At 44.0% G+C, this 15,399-nt stretch overlaps 1 protein-coding gene across 5 annotated transcripts in view; it reads left to right on the plus strand.

The window, feature by feature from the left end:
- Positions 1 to 15,399, plus strand: part of PEX11A (peroxisomal biogenesis factor 11 alpha) — a 246,973-nt gene that overhangs the window by 18,954 nt on the left and 212,620 nt on the right. The window lies entirely within an intron of this gene.

Below are 15,399 nucleotides of genomic sequence, written 5' to 3' on the forward strand. Positions count from 1 at the left end.
TTTATTTTTCAGGGTGCAGTTGGGCCCATTTGGTCTTGTAAACTGTGCTGTCTGTTCACATGGGATGCATTTTGATAGCGCTGGGCAGTCCGGCTGACCTAATAGAAGGGCGTAACTAATAGGCTGTTAACCTGGATGCTGTGCATTGCCATAGTGTGAACAGTGCCGCATACAAGTCTTCATTGTGCATTTATATACCAAGCAACCACCCCCTCCATGGATTGGTAGGATGTGAGCGATTGTTTCATCGGTATTCTTGTACCTGTGTTGCCACCATCTTAACTATATGGGTCCACTGCATCCTGATAGTGCATTTGTTTGGAGGCCTGGGCAGGTAAGAACAGGAGAAGTCCCAGAAGACTGAAGAAGAGCAAATGTTGTTCCTATCTTCAAAAAAAGCAAGAAGTTGGACCCAGGGAACTATAGGCCAGTGAGTCTGAATTCTACACCAGGAAAGATCTTTGAACAAATAATTAAACAACATGTATGTAAGTACCTGGATAAGAATAAAGTGATTAAACAGAGTCAGCATGGGTTTGTAACTAAAAAGTCATGTCAGACTAACTTAATTTCCTTGTTTGACAGAATCACTGACTGGGTGGATCAGGGAAATGTTGTAGATATAGTATATCTTGACTTCAGCAAAGCATTTGACAAAGTATCTCACACAATCCTTATTGAAAAAATGGCTAAGTATGGAATGGACAAGGCAACTGTTAGGTGGATTCATAACTGGCTTAGTGATCAGACGCAAAAAGTGGTCGTAAATGGCTGCACATCCAGTTGGAAGAATGTCTCAAGTGGGGTACCACAGGGCTCTGTCCTGGGCCCTGTATTGTTCAACATCTTTATCAATGATTTAGATGAAGGAATTGAGGGTAAACTGCTTAAATTTGCTGACGAGACAAAGCTAGGAGAGATAGCTAATACTAGAGAAGAGAGAGAGAGGATTCAAAAAGATATAAATAAACTGGAGCAGTGGGCAGCAACTAACAGAATGGTTTTAAACAGGGAAAAAATGCAAAGTACTACATCTAGGCAATAAAAATGAAAAAAAGCATATACAGAATGGAAGGAATAGGGCTAAGCAACAGCATATGTGAAAAAGATTTGGGTATACTAATAGATCACAGACTGAACACGAGTCAACAGTGTAATGCAGCAGCAAAAAAGGCAAATACAATTCTAGGATGTATTAACAGAAGCATACAGTCTAGATCACGTGAAGTCATTATTGCCCTCTACTCCTCTTTGGTCAGACCTCATCTGAAATACTGTGTCCAGTTTGGGGCACCACATTTTAAAAAATATATCAACAAACTGGAACAAGTTCAGAGAAGAGCTACCAGAATGGTGACCCGTCTGCAAACCATGTCCTATGAGGAACGGTTGCAGGATTTGGGAATGTTTATCTTGCAAATGAGAAGATTGAGAGGAGACTTAATAGCTGACTACAAATATCTGAAGGGCTGTCACATTGTAGAAGGATCATCTTTATTCTCATTTGCACAAGGAAAGACTACAAGCAATGGGATGAAACTGAATGGGAAGAGACACAGATTAGATATTAGAAAAAAACTTTTTGACAGTTAAGGCCCCGTCACACTAAGCGATCTCGGTAGCGAGATCGCTGCTGAGTCACAACTTTTGTGACGTAACAGCGATCTCACCAGCGAGATCGCTGTGTGTGACAGCGATCAGCGAGCGGCCCCACTGCCGGTATCGCTGATTGCTGGAAGAAACCTCTGGACATTTCTTTGGTCGCTGGTCTCCCGCTGGCCAGCACGCATCGCTGTGTGTGACAGGCAGGAGACCAGCGATCAGGTGTAAAAAATAATTAAAAAAATAAAAAATATAGTTATTCTCACCTTTCGACGTCCCGTTCAGCCATCCTGCCTCTCTCCACGCTCCAGTCCCAGTGATCCTTTGCACGAATGACCGCGAGACTTTGTTATCCCTCGAGACCGTGACATCTCGTGGTCATTTTCGCAAAGGATCACTGGGACTGGAGCGTGGAGAGAGGCAGGATGGCTGAACGGGACGTCGGAAGGTGAGAATAACTATATTTTTTATTTTGATTCTATTTTTTACAGGGATGGCCAGCGATGCCGGGCGCTCGGTGTCGCTGTGCTGATCGCTGGTGAAGCTGTCTGTGTGACAGCTCACCAGCGATCACATAGCGACTTACTAGCGATCCTGACACCTTGATATCGGTGTCGGGATCCCTGGTAAGTCGCTTAGTGTGACGGGGCCTTTAGGGTGATCAATGAGTGGAACAGGCTGCCACGAGAGGTGGTAAGTTCTCCTTCAAGTCTACAAACAGAGGCTGGACAGACATCTGTCTGGGATGATTTAGTGAATCCTGCTTTGAGCAGGGGGTTGGACCAGATGGCCCAGGAGGTCCTTTCTAACTCAACCATTCTATGATTCTATGATTTTATGATCTTCCTCTACATTCCAGAGGTTTTCAATGATGTTGAGAAGGCTGAACTTTTATATTCATATTTTGCATCTGTGTTTTCTAAGAAAGCAAATGTAACATCATTGGATCTTTAGGCTATGTGCAAACGGTGCAGATTCTGTGCAGGTCTGCAGCAGATTTGGCCCTGCAGAACTGCAGCAGAACTGCAGCAGAACTGCAAGTGATGTACAGTACCATTTAAGGCTATGTAAAACAAAAAACGCTGTGCACATGCTGCAGATTTTTCCATGCAGACTAGGTGCAGGTTTAAAACTGCAGCATGTCACTTCTTTTGTGCAGTTCTGCAGCAGTTTTTCATCTGCTCCATCTGAACCGCAGCAAAAACCACAGCATGTGCACATAGCCTAAGGCTATGTGCACACGGTGCGTATTCTGTGCATGCATTTTCTGCGCAGAATTCACGAAATCCGCAGGTCAAATGACCTGCAATTTTCCTGCAGAGTTCTTCCTGCTTTTTTGCAGTTTTCTTGCGGTTTTTGTGCGGTTTTCCACTGTGGTTTTCCACCTGCGGATTCCTATAGTGGAGTAGGTGGAAAACTGCAGGAGAACCGCACAAAAGAAGTCACATGCTGCTTTTTTTTTTCCGCACGAAAACCGCGCTGAAAAATACGCAGCATGTGCACAGCGCTTTTTTCTTCATAGTGTTTAATGGTACTGTACATCACCTGCAGTTCTGCTGCAGATCCGCAGCAGCAAAACCGCTGCCGATCTGCGGCAGAATCCGCACCGTGTGTACAGGGCCTAAAACTGCACTAAAACTGCAGGTAAAACGCAAGTCATTTTACCTGCAGATTTAGCCAAATCTGCACAGAAAATTCAACAGCAGAATCTGCACCGTGTGCACATAGCCTTACTGTGCTATCGAAGGAACAAAATAATCCACACTATCTATAAATAGAGAGATGGTGAGGGAATACTTAGCTAAGTTAAATGACTTTAAATCTCCTGGTTTAGATGAATTACATCCTAGGGTACTGAAAGAGATAGCAGAGGAAATTGCAGAACCATTAGCCAGAATTTTTAAAAATTCCTGGAGAACAGGAAAAGTCTCAGAAGATGGGAGAAGGGCAAATGTTGTCCCTATCTTCAAAAAATAAAAAGAATACGGAGCCAGTAAATTACAGGCCAGTGAGCCTTAATTCTATACCAGGAAAGATCTTTGAACAAATTATTAAACAGCGTGTATTTAAGTACTTGGATAAGAATACAGTAATTAACCAGAGCCAGCATGGGTTTGTAGCAAACAAGACAAGCCAGACTAATTTCCTTCTGTGGAGGAATCACTGACTGGATGGATCAGGGAAATGCAGTAGATATAGTATATCTCAACTTCAGGAATGCATTTAATAAAGTATCTCATACTATCTTTATTAAAAAAAAATACCAAATATGGGATTGACAAGGCTAGGGTTAGGTAAATTCATAACTGGCTCAGTGATAGTACTCAAAGAGTGGTAAAATTGGTTGCACATCCAGTTAGAAGAATGTTTCAAGTGGGGAAAAACAAGGCTCTGTCCCTTGTAAGGGAACTGAAGGCAAGCTAATCAAATTTGTAGACAATGCAAAGCTACAAAGGATAGCTTATACTAGTGGAGAGAGTGAAAGGATTCAGAAGAAACTAGATAAGCTTGAACAATGGGCAGCGACTAATAGAATGGCATTTAGCTGGGAGAAATGCAAGATTCTTCATTTGGGCAAGAAAAACTAAAATTACATCTACAGAATGACAGGATTAGAAGAAACAGCATGTGTAAAAAAAACTTGCATATACTAATAGATCACAGGCTGCACATGAGTCAACAGTGTGATTCAGCAGTACAAAAGGCAAACAGGACACACATTACTAAAGTGGCATCAATTTCCCCAAAGCAGATACAGTATAAGAGGGCTCTGAGACCCCATCCACTACAGGCAACCCACCAGATGGAGAGCCAACTTGGAGTCTCCACATTTCAAAAAATGATTGGCACGCACCACTAAAATCTTTGGATAGGATGAGCCAATGTTTGTTCAGTAACATTATTACCTACCTCACGTACTCCTCGAACACCACGCCTATTCCCCTTCAACCACGACCTCGCTTTTTCCCACTCATGTTTGATGTATCCTTCCCCTCTTTTAACCAGCTGTTTGACAAACCTAAGCACAAAACTGACACTAAATTATCAAAATTTATTTGCGGAGATAGTGTAGCTGGACCACACAATTAGCACAAAAGATTTTTATGCTGAAATGTGGACTGGTGGCTGGACCACACAATTTGCACAATGGATTAATATGCTGAAATGTGGACTGGTGGCTGGACCACACAACTTGAACAAAGGATTGATATGCTGAAATGTGGACTGGTGGTAGGACCACACAAATAGCACAAAGGATTGATATGCTGAAATGGAGACTGGTGGCTGGACACACAATTACCACAAAGGATTTATATGCTGAAGTGGTGACTCGCTGTACTACAGAATCAGCAGTACTATGGATTTATATGCTGACAAGGCGACTTGTGGTTGCACCACAGCAGCAACAGCTTTACTACGCTGTTACACTCACAAAATGGTGCCAAAGCCACACGTCCACTTTTATATGGAAAGAACATGTGATTTCGATGACCAATGACACAAGCTATTGTGTCTGGACGTTGTGGATGGTTTCTGTGCTCCGATTGGCTGCTGGAATCGCCACACATTAAGTTAATAAAATTAAAAAAAAAAAAACAGTCCGCCACTCCTCTGACCTCTCCCCACCCCTTCCCCTCATCAAACATGTCCCCACCCGCTCATCATACAGTACCACTACCCTAGTCAAAGTCCTAACAGAAGCATTAGTGCAAACTCTATCATTTTCCGAACTTTTACCGAATTTTGCTGAATTCGAGAAAAATGCTCGGGAATCCGAATGTGCAACTTTTGTGCCGTATTTGTGATTGGCGAGCAATTTTGGTGAGCATTTTCCAAACAAGTTTGCTCATCTCTAATTATGGTCACTCTGTACTCACTGATTTAAAAATAAAAGTAATTATGCTCACCTTCCCTCTGCTCACCCACTGTGGAGTCCACTTTTGAAGTCGGCAGTTGACGTCAGCGTATCAGCAACAGGTGCGCATGAAGTCACTGCCATACGTCCCCAGTCACGTGCACGCCGACATCAGCTGCTGGCCTCTGACTGACCATCAGCCTGGATTGCCGCACTCGGACCCGACTGGTCTGTGCACCATAATACACATCAACTGTATTAAAGTTTCTGCTGGCATCAGTGGGCCCCTCACCACCACAGGCCCGGTAGCAGTCACGACCTCTGAGACTGCCATCATTACACCCCTGCTAATAAGATTACCCCTATTGTTACGTGCTACAGAACCACTCAGCACCCAGAATATGTTGTGTAGTTATATGCATGTCCCTAATGCATCAGCCCACAGGCTGCGCCCCTGGGCAGAGGGGACACGATATTCTACTTTTGTCCGCCCTCCCCCCACCTTTGTAATTCCCACAGTAAACATCGGCAGGCTCCGGCCACCTGCGGCTTTTGTAATGCATGTCTGGCCTGCCGCTTTTCTATTGGCCTGCTCTCCTTATCTGTGTGATATATTCTGTGTCCTGTGAGTAAAGTGTTGTCAGACTGGAAATACGTGGAGAAGCAGTGATCTTTTATATGCGTCCATGTAACCAAGGAATTCCAGCCAGCGTCATTCATTCAGACTCCAGCCAACGCAGAGTGGACCTCCGAAAACACGGGGTGGTACTGAAAGAGGTACTCCAGCTTGGTAGACCCCGTTACACCTATGCCTTCCATTTTCCATTCTTAATAACCCCAAGTTTGATAACCTATCTTGATATTGCAGTCCATTCATTCCCTTACTAATCTTGGTTGGTCTTCTCTGCACCCTTTCTAGTTTAGCTACGTCCTACTTAAACATGTTTTCTTACAATACATTTTTTAGGCTCCCCACAGAAGGCTAGAGGAAAAAAATTCACCAAAAATCACACAATTTAACACCATCCTTAGGCTGGAGTCACACGCAACGTATAAAAATACGGTCCGTATTTTACGGCCGTAATACGCAGAAATGGCCTCTAAATAGTGACCCGTATGTGATCCGTTGTCAGGGTCAGTCCGCGTATTTTGCCCATGTAAGCATCCGTAAGTATGTGATTCGTATACCGTTTTTTTCCCGCAGGGTTGCAAAATGGACATATAATGGATCCCCAAGACAGGTTAAAACCCAAACGAAAGAATAGATATATACAAATAGAATGCATATATATATATATACACTCACTGGCCACTTTATTAGGTACACCATGCTAGTAACGGGTTGGACCCCCTTTTGCCTTCAGAACTGCCTCAATTCTTCGTGGCAGAGATTCAACAAGGTGCTGGAAGCATTCCTCAGAGATTTTGGACCATATTGACATGATGGCATCACACAGTTGGCGCGGATTTGTCGGCTGCACATCCCTGATACGAATCTCCCGTTCCACCACATCCCAAAGATGCTCTATTGGATTGAGATCTGGTGACTGAGGAGGCCATTTGAGTACAGTGAACTCATTGTCATGTTCAAGAAACCAATCTGAGATGATTCGAGCTTTATGACATGGCGCATTATCCTGCTGAAAGTAGCCATCAGATGCCTGTTCTTAGCTGAGAGGAGTGGTACCCAGTGTGGTCTTCTGCTGCTGTAGCCCATCTGCCTCAAAGTTCGACGCACTGTGCGTTCAGAGATGCTCTTCTGCCTACCTTGGTTGTAACGGGTGGCAATTTGAGTCACTGTTGCCTTTCTATCAGCTCGAACCAGTATGCCCATTCTCCTCTGACCTCTGGCATCAACAAGGCATTTCCGGCCACAGAACTGCCGCTCACTGGATTTTTTTTCTTTTTCGGACCATTCTCTGTAAACCCTAGAGATGGTTGTGCGTGAAAATCCCAGTAGATCAGCAGTTTCTGAAATACTCAGACCAGCCCTTCTGGCACCAACAATCTTGCCACGTTCAAAGGCACTCAAATCACCTTTCTTCCCCATACTGATGCTCGGTTTGAACTGCAGGAGATTGTCTTGACCATGTCTACATGCCTAAATGCACTGAGTTGCCGCCATGTGATTGGCTGATTAGAAATTAAGTCTTAACACACAGTTGGACAGGTGTACCTAATAAAGTGGCCAGTGAGTGTATATATATATATATATATATAGTCATGTCATGGAGGCACATACATATATAAATATATATATATATAAATAATATATATTTACATTTCATAGAGTTCTACATAGCAGAATAGCTGCTAATTCAATTGCCGACTTATGTAAAATCATTCCCAAAACCGACTTGAAATGACACATGGTTTACATACAGTAAACCATTTCATTTAATGTATTTTTTTATATGTCCCTGACTAATAATTAAAGTAGGATTTGTGAGTAATATTTGGGACGTCTAGATGTTAAATTAAGGGGTTGATTATTTGGAAAAAAATGCGTGGGCTCCCGTGGCAAAGTCGCAACCAGAGAGGTAAAGCAGGTGAGTGAGGGCAGATTTTAATAGCCTTCAGAGAGACCATTGTTTTTGCCCCCCCCGGCTACAAAAATCTGCCCCCAGACACCCAGAAAAGGCGCATCTGCGCCTTTTCTGGCACTTATCTTCTCTATTCCCATTGCCCTGTAGCGGTAGCTAATGGGTTAACCCCTTTCCTACATTAGACGTACTATTCCGTCCATGTGACCTGAGACCTAAGTCCCAAGGACGGAATAGTACGTCTAGGGCAATCAGCGGCGCTCACGGGGGGGGAGCGCCGCTGATCACAGCCGGGTGCCAGCTGATTATCACAGCTGACACCGGCACACCGACACATTAACCCCCGGTACACTGCGATCAAACATGATCGCAGTGTACAGGCGGCATAGGAGAGAAGCGGACAGGGCGGGAGCTCCCTCCGTGCTTCCGAGACCCCGCATCAGCGCGATGTGCTGCGCTGCTCTGGGGGCTTCCTTCCCTGCAGGTCCCCGGATCCAATATGGCGGCGGGGACCTTCGGGGGCCTGCAGGGAGCCGGCTTCCTCACTGCCTGCAGAGCGCAGTCAAGAGGAAGCCTGTGCAGCGCCTGTGACAGATCGCTGATCTGTCACAGCGATCTGTGATGTGACAGATCAGCGATCTGTCACATGACTGTGATGTCCCCCCTGGGACAATGTAATAAAGTTAAAAAAAAAAGTGCAAAAATAATTTATAAAAAAAAATCGCTAAATAAATAAAAAAAAAAAATTCCCTAATACAGGGGTCCCCAACCGCCGGTCCGCGGCCCAGCACCGGGCCGCTGCAGTGCCCTTGCCGGTCCGCGGACACAAGGTGAGCCAGGGGCGGTCAGTGGCATAGCGGGGGCAGGGGCGGCGCGCAGCAGTTCTTAGCGGCGGGCAGGGAGCGATCAAGCAGCTCCGCTGCCTGCAAGAGGGAATAGCAGGAGCGGAGCTGCAAGGACCCGTCCACTGCGTCCAGCTTCCTGCCCGCGGCCCGCGCTTCCTGTCTCTGACTGACACAGAGAGGAGAGCGCGGCCGCTGCTGTGTCAGAGCGAGGAAGCGCGGGCGGCGGGCAGGTGAGAGGAGAGAGGTGGTGTCTGTGTGTATATGTATGTCTGTCTGTGTGTGTGTGTATAATGTGTGTACATGTATGTCTGTGTGTGTGTTGGTCTGTGTTTGTGTAGCCTGGCCCTGGAGGAGATGGGGACATGAGGAGAAGGCCATGAGGGGAGTGATGGGGTGAAGGCAATGATGGGGAGAGGGGAGTGATGGGGTGAAGGCAATGATAGGGAGAAGGGAGTGATGGGGTGAAGGCAATGATGGGGAGAGGGGAGTGATGGGGTGAAGGCAGTGATGGGGAGAAGGGAGTGATGGGGTGAAGGCAATGATGGGGAGAAGGGAGTGATGGGGTGAAGGCAATGATGGGGAGAGGGGAGTGATGGGGTGAAGGCAGTGATGGGGAGAAGGGAGTGATGGGGTGAAGGCAATGATGGGGAGAAGGGAGTGATGGGGTGAAGGCAATGATGGGGAGAGGGGAGTGATGGGGTGAAGGCAATGATGGAGAGACGGCAGTGATGGGGTGAAGGCAATGATGGGGAGAAGGGAGTGATGGGGTGAAAGCAATGATGGGGAGAAGGGAGTGATGGGGTGAAGGCAATGATGGAGAGACGGCAGTGATGGGGTGAAGGCAATGATGGGGAGACAGCAGTGATGGGGTGAATGCAATGATGGGGAGATGGCAGTGATGGGGTGAAGGCAATGATGGAGAGACAGCAGTGATGGGGTGAAGGCAATGATGGGGAGACAGCAGTGATGGGGTGAAGGCAATGATGGGGAGACAGCAGTGATGGGGTGAAGGCAATGATGGAGAGATGGCAGTGATGGGGTGAAGGCAATGATGGAGAGATGGCAGTGATGGGGTGAAGGCAATGATGGGGAGAAGGGGGTGATGGAGCACTTATTCAAAACCTATGGTGAGTTGAGTCACATTATAAATGTTATTTAATTATAAGTATGCACTGCTACACTACAACTGTGTCCATAGCCCCGCCCCCTTATGACCAAAGCCCCACCCCTGCCACACCTCCATCCCCGCCCTGCCGGGCCATGGAAGAATGGTCTTGCTTGAAACCGGTCCCTGGTGCAAAAAAGGTTGGGGACCACTGCCCTAATAGATTCATTTTTTGAAAATAAAAAAACAATCAAAGTACAGATATTTGGTATCGCCGCGTCCGTAACGACCCGCCCTATAAAACTGTCCCACTATTTAACGCTTTTATTGAACCCCTTAAAAAATAAAAAACGAAGCAAAAAATAATGCTTTATCATCATACCGCCGAACAAAAAGTGCAATAACGCGCGATCAAAAAGACAGATATAAATAACCTTGGTACTGCTGAAAACGTCATCTTGTCCTGCAAAAAACGAGCCGCCACACAGCGTCATCAGCGTCATGCAAAAATAATTATTTTTTATATAAAATTGTTTTCATTGCATAAAAGCACCAAAACATAAAAAAAGACATAAATGAGGTATCTCTGTAACCGTACTGACCCGAAGAATAAAACCGCATTATCAATTTTACCACACGCGTAACGGTGTAAATGCACCCCCCAAAAGAAATTCATGAAACGCTGGCTTTTGTTCACTCTGCGTCCCAAAAATCCCAATAAAAAGCGATCAAAAAAGTCACGTGCCCGAAAATAGTACCAATAAAAACGTCAACTCGTCCCGCAAAAAATAAGACCTCGCATGACTCGGTGGGTCAAAATATGGAAAAATTATAGCTCTCAAAATGTGGTAATACATACAGTTGTGGCCAAAAGTATTGACACCCCTGCAATTTTGTCAGGTAATACTCAGTTTCTTCCTGAAAATGATTGCAAACACAAATTCTTTGGTATTATTATCTTCATTTAATTTGTCTTAAATGAAAAAACACAAAAAGAATTGTCCTAAAGCCAAATTGGATATAATTCCACACCAAACATAAAAAAGAGGGTGGACAAAAGTATTGGCACTGTTCGAAAAATCATGTGATGCTTCTCTAATTTGTGTAATTAACAGCACATGTAACTTACCTGTGGCACCTAACAGGTGTTGGCAATAACTAAATCACACTTGCAGCCAGTTGACATGGATTAAAGTTGACTCAACCTCTGTCCTGTGTCTTTGTGTGTACCACATTGAGCATGGAGAAAAGAAAGAAGACCAAAGAACTGTCTGAGGACTTGAAAAACCAAATTGTGAGGAAGCATGAGCAATCTCAAGGCTACAAGTCCATCTCCAAAGACCTGAATGTTCCTGTGTCTACCGTGCGCAGTGTCATCAAGAAGTTTAAAGCCCATGGCACTGTGGCTAACCTCCCTAGATGTGGACAGAAAAGAAAAATTGACAAAAGATTTCAACGCAAGATTGTGCGGATGTTGGATAAAGAACCTCGACTAACATCCAAACAAGTTCAAGCTGCCCTGCAGTCCGAGGGTACAACAGTGTCAACCCGTACTATCCGTCGGTGTCTGAATGAAAAGGGACTGTATGGTAGGAGACTCAGGAAGACCCCGCTTCTTACCCCGAGACATAAAAAAGCCAGGCTGGAGTTTGCCTAAACTTACCTGAAAAAGCCTAAAGCGTTTTGGAAGAAGGTTCTCTGGTCAGATGAGACAAAAGTAGAGCTTTTTGGGCAAAGGCATCAACATAGAGTTTACAGGAGAAAAAAAGGCATTCAAAGAAAAAAACACGGTCCCTACAGTCAAACATGGCGGAGGTTCCCTGATGTTTTGGGGTTGCTTTGCTGCCTCTGGCACTGGACTGCTTGACCGTGTGCATGGCATTATGAAGTCTGAAGACTACCAACAAATTTTGCAGCATAATGTACGGCCCAGTGTGAGAAAGCTGGGTCTCCCTCAGAGGTCATGAGTCTTCCAGCAGGACAATGACCCAAAACATACTTCAAAAAGCACTAGAAAATGGTTTGAGAGAAAGAACTGGAGACTTCTAAGGTGGCCAGCAATGAGTCCAGACCTGAATCCCATAGAACACCTGTGGTGAGATCTAAAAATGGCAGTTTGGAGAAGGCACCCTTCTAATATCAGGGACCTGGAGCAGTTTGCCAAAGAAGAATGGTCTAAAATTCCAGCAGAGCATTGTAAGAAACTCATTGATGGTTACCGGAAGCAGTTGGTCGCAGTTATTTTGGCTAAAAGTTGTGCAACCAAGTATTAGGCTGAGGGTGCCAATACTTTTGTCTGGCCGATTTTTGGAGTTTTGTGTGAAATGATCAATGTTTTGCTTTTTGCTTCATTCTCTTTTGTGTTTTTTCATTTAAGACAAATTAAATGAAGATAATAATACCAAAGAATTTGTGTTTGCGATCATTTTGAGGAAGAAACTGAGTATTATCTGACAGAATTGCAGGGGTGTCAATACTTTTGGCCACAACTGTAAACTATTTTTACAATAAAAAGCGTCTTTTAGCGTGCGACAGCTGCCAAATATAAAAACCTGCTATAAATAGTTAATCAAACCTCCCGTTATCACCCCCTTAGTAAAGGAAAAATAATAAAATTTAAAAAAAGTATTTATTTCCATTTTCCCATTAGGGCTAGGGTTAGGGCTATGGTTAGGGGTGTGTTGGGGTTAGGGTTGGAGTTAGAATTGGGGGGTTTCCACTGTTTTGGCACATCAGGGGCTTTCCAAACGCGACATGGCGTCCGATCTCAATTCCAGCCAAAAAAGTCAAATGGCGCTGCTTCCCTTCCGAGCTCTGTCATGCGCCCAAATAGTGGTTTACCCCACATGAGGTATCAGTGTACTCAGGACAAATTGCACAAAAAATTTTGGTGTCCTGTTACCCTTGGGAAAATAAAAATTAGGGGTGAAAAGATCTTTTTTGTGGAAAAAATATGATTTTTTAATTGTACGGCTGTACGTTATAAACTTCTGTGAAGCCCTGGGGGTTCAAAGTGCTCACCACATATCTAGATAAGTTCCTTGGGGGGGTCTAGCTTCCAAAATAGGGTCACTTGTGGGGGGTTTCTACTGTTTAGGCATATGAGGAGCTCTCCAAACTTGACATGGCATCCGATCTGAATTCCAGCCAATTTTGCAGTGTAAAAGTCAAACGGCGCTCCTTCCCTTCCAAGCTCTGCCATGCGCCCAAACAGTGGTTCCCCCCCCACATATCAGGTATCAGCGTACTCAGGACAAATTGCACAATAACTTTTCCAGTCCAATTTCTCCTGTTACCCTTGGTAAAATAAAAAAATTGAACCTGAACTAATTTTTTTGTGAAAAAAAGTTAAATTTTTTCATTTTTTTTTAAACATTCAAAAAATTCCTGTGAAGCACCTGAAGGGTTAATAAACTTCTTGAGTCTGGTTTTGAGCACCTTGAGGGGTGCAGTTTTTTTAATGGTGTCACTTTGGGGTATTTTCTATCATATAGACCCCTCAAAGTGACTTCAAATGTGATGTGGTCCCTAAAAATAAAATGGTGTTGTAAAAATGAGAAATCGCTGGTCAACTTTTAACCCTTATAACTTCCTAACAAAAAAAATTTTGGTTCCCAAATTGTGCTGATGTAAAGTAAACATGTGGGAAATGTTACTTATTAAGTTTTTTGAGTGCCATATCTCTGTGATTTAAGAGCATAAAAATTCTCAAAGTTGGAAAATTACAAAATTTTCAAAATTTTTGTCAAATTTCCGTTTTTTTCACAAATAAACATAAATTATATGAATGAAATTTTACCACTAAAATGAAGTACAATTTGTCACGAGAAAACAATGTCAGAATCACCGTAATCCATGGAAGCGTTCCAGAGTTATTACCTCATAGAGAGACAGTGGTCAGAATTGTAAAAATTGGCCCGGGCATTAAAATGCAAACCACCCTTGGGAGTAAAGGGATTAATATTAATGGGTTAATGTCATCTTGCAACTGGAAGGTGACATTAAGCCGATTAATAATGGAGAGGTGTCAATTAGACACTTATCCATTATTAACCCTAGACTATTAAACGGTTAAAAAACACACAGACATTAATTAAAAATTATTTTAATGAAATAAAGACACCTAGTTTTTGTTACAGGTCGATGGTTTATTTTTGGATTAGCAGAGCAATAAGTCTTGTCAAAAACTTATTGCTATGCTAATCCAAAAATAAACCATCGACCTGTAACAAAAATAAAACAAAAAATCAACCATATCCTTACCTCTCCGCTGCTCAGTCAGGTCCCCCGCTGCAATCCATCAGAAAGGGTTATGTGGTTTACACAGGGATCGGTGCTAATGTGACCAGCCCCATGTAAACCACTGCCAGAATGAATTATTTAATCTCTGCGCAGCCTCCCTGGCTGCCCTGGGATGAACTAATTACCGTGGGAAAGTTTCTGAATTTTTTCCCACGCTCATTAGTTCAGCTCGGGTCAGCCAAGGACTCCTGGTTGATTTTTTGCTTTATTTTTGTTACAGGTCGATGGTTTATTTTTGGATTAGCAGAGCAATAAATCTTGTCAAAAACTAGGTGTCTTTATTTCATTAAAATAATTTTTAATTATTGTCTGTGTTTTTTAACCGTTTAAAAGTCAAGGGTCAATAATGGATAAGTGTCTAATTGACACCTCTCCATTATTAATTGGCTTAATCCAATTGCAAGATGACATTAAGCCATTAATATTAACCCATTAGCCACCGCTACGGGGCAATGGCAAAAGAGAGGATAAGTGCCTGAAAAGGCGCATCTTATAGATGCGCCTTTTCTGGGGTGTCTGGGGGCAGATTTTTGTAGCCGGGGGGGGGGGGCAAAAACAATGGTCTCTCTCAAGGCTATTAAAATCTGCCCTCACTCACCTGCTTTATCTCTCTGGTTGCGATTTTGCCGCGGGAGCCCACGCATTTTTTCCAAATAATTAACCCCTTATGGCTGGGTCTTCTTGTGGCTAGGTCTTTTTGTAGCTTTTTGTAATTAACAAAAAGCTACAAAAAGACCTAGCCACAAGAAGACCCAGCCATAGGAAGATTTGACACAAGACCCAATGCCGCAAGCAGAAGACCCCATGCAACAAGCAGGACACACAGCCACAAGAGAAACAGTTACAAGAAGACCAAGCCATAAGAGGACCCAGCAACAACAAAAAGGGCTGATGCCACAAGAAGACCCAGCCAACAGAAGACCCAATACCACAAGAAGAGCCAGCCACAAGAAGACTACATAGAAGACCCAGCCAGAAGAATACAGCACAAAAAAAGACTCAATGTCATAAGAAGACACCATGCCACAAGAAGACCTGATGCCACAACACAAATTCCCAGCCACAGGACTCTATACATGACCCATCCAAAAGAAGATCCGATGCCACAAGAAGACCCAACCACAAGAAGACCCAGCCACAAGTAGA

This window comes from Dendrobates tinctorius, unplaced genomic scaffold (genome assembly GCF_039654945.1).
Source record: "Dendrobates tinctorius isolate UK_male_01 unplaced genomic scaffold, ASM3965494v1 ptg000022l, whole genome shotgun sequence".
NCBI lineage: Eukaryota > Metazoa > Chordata > Amphibia > Anura > Dendrobatidae > Dendrobates > Dendrobates tinctorius.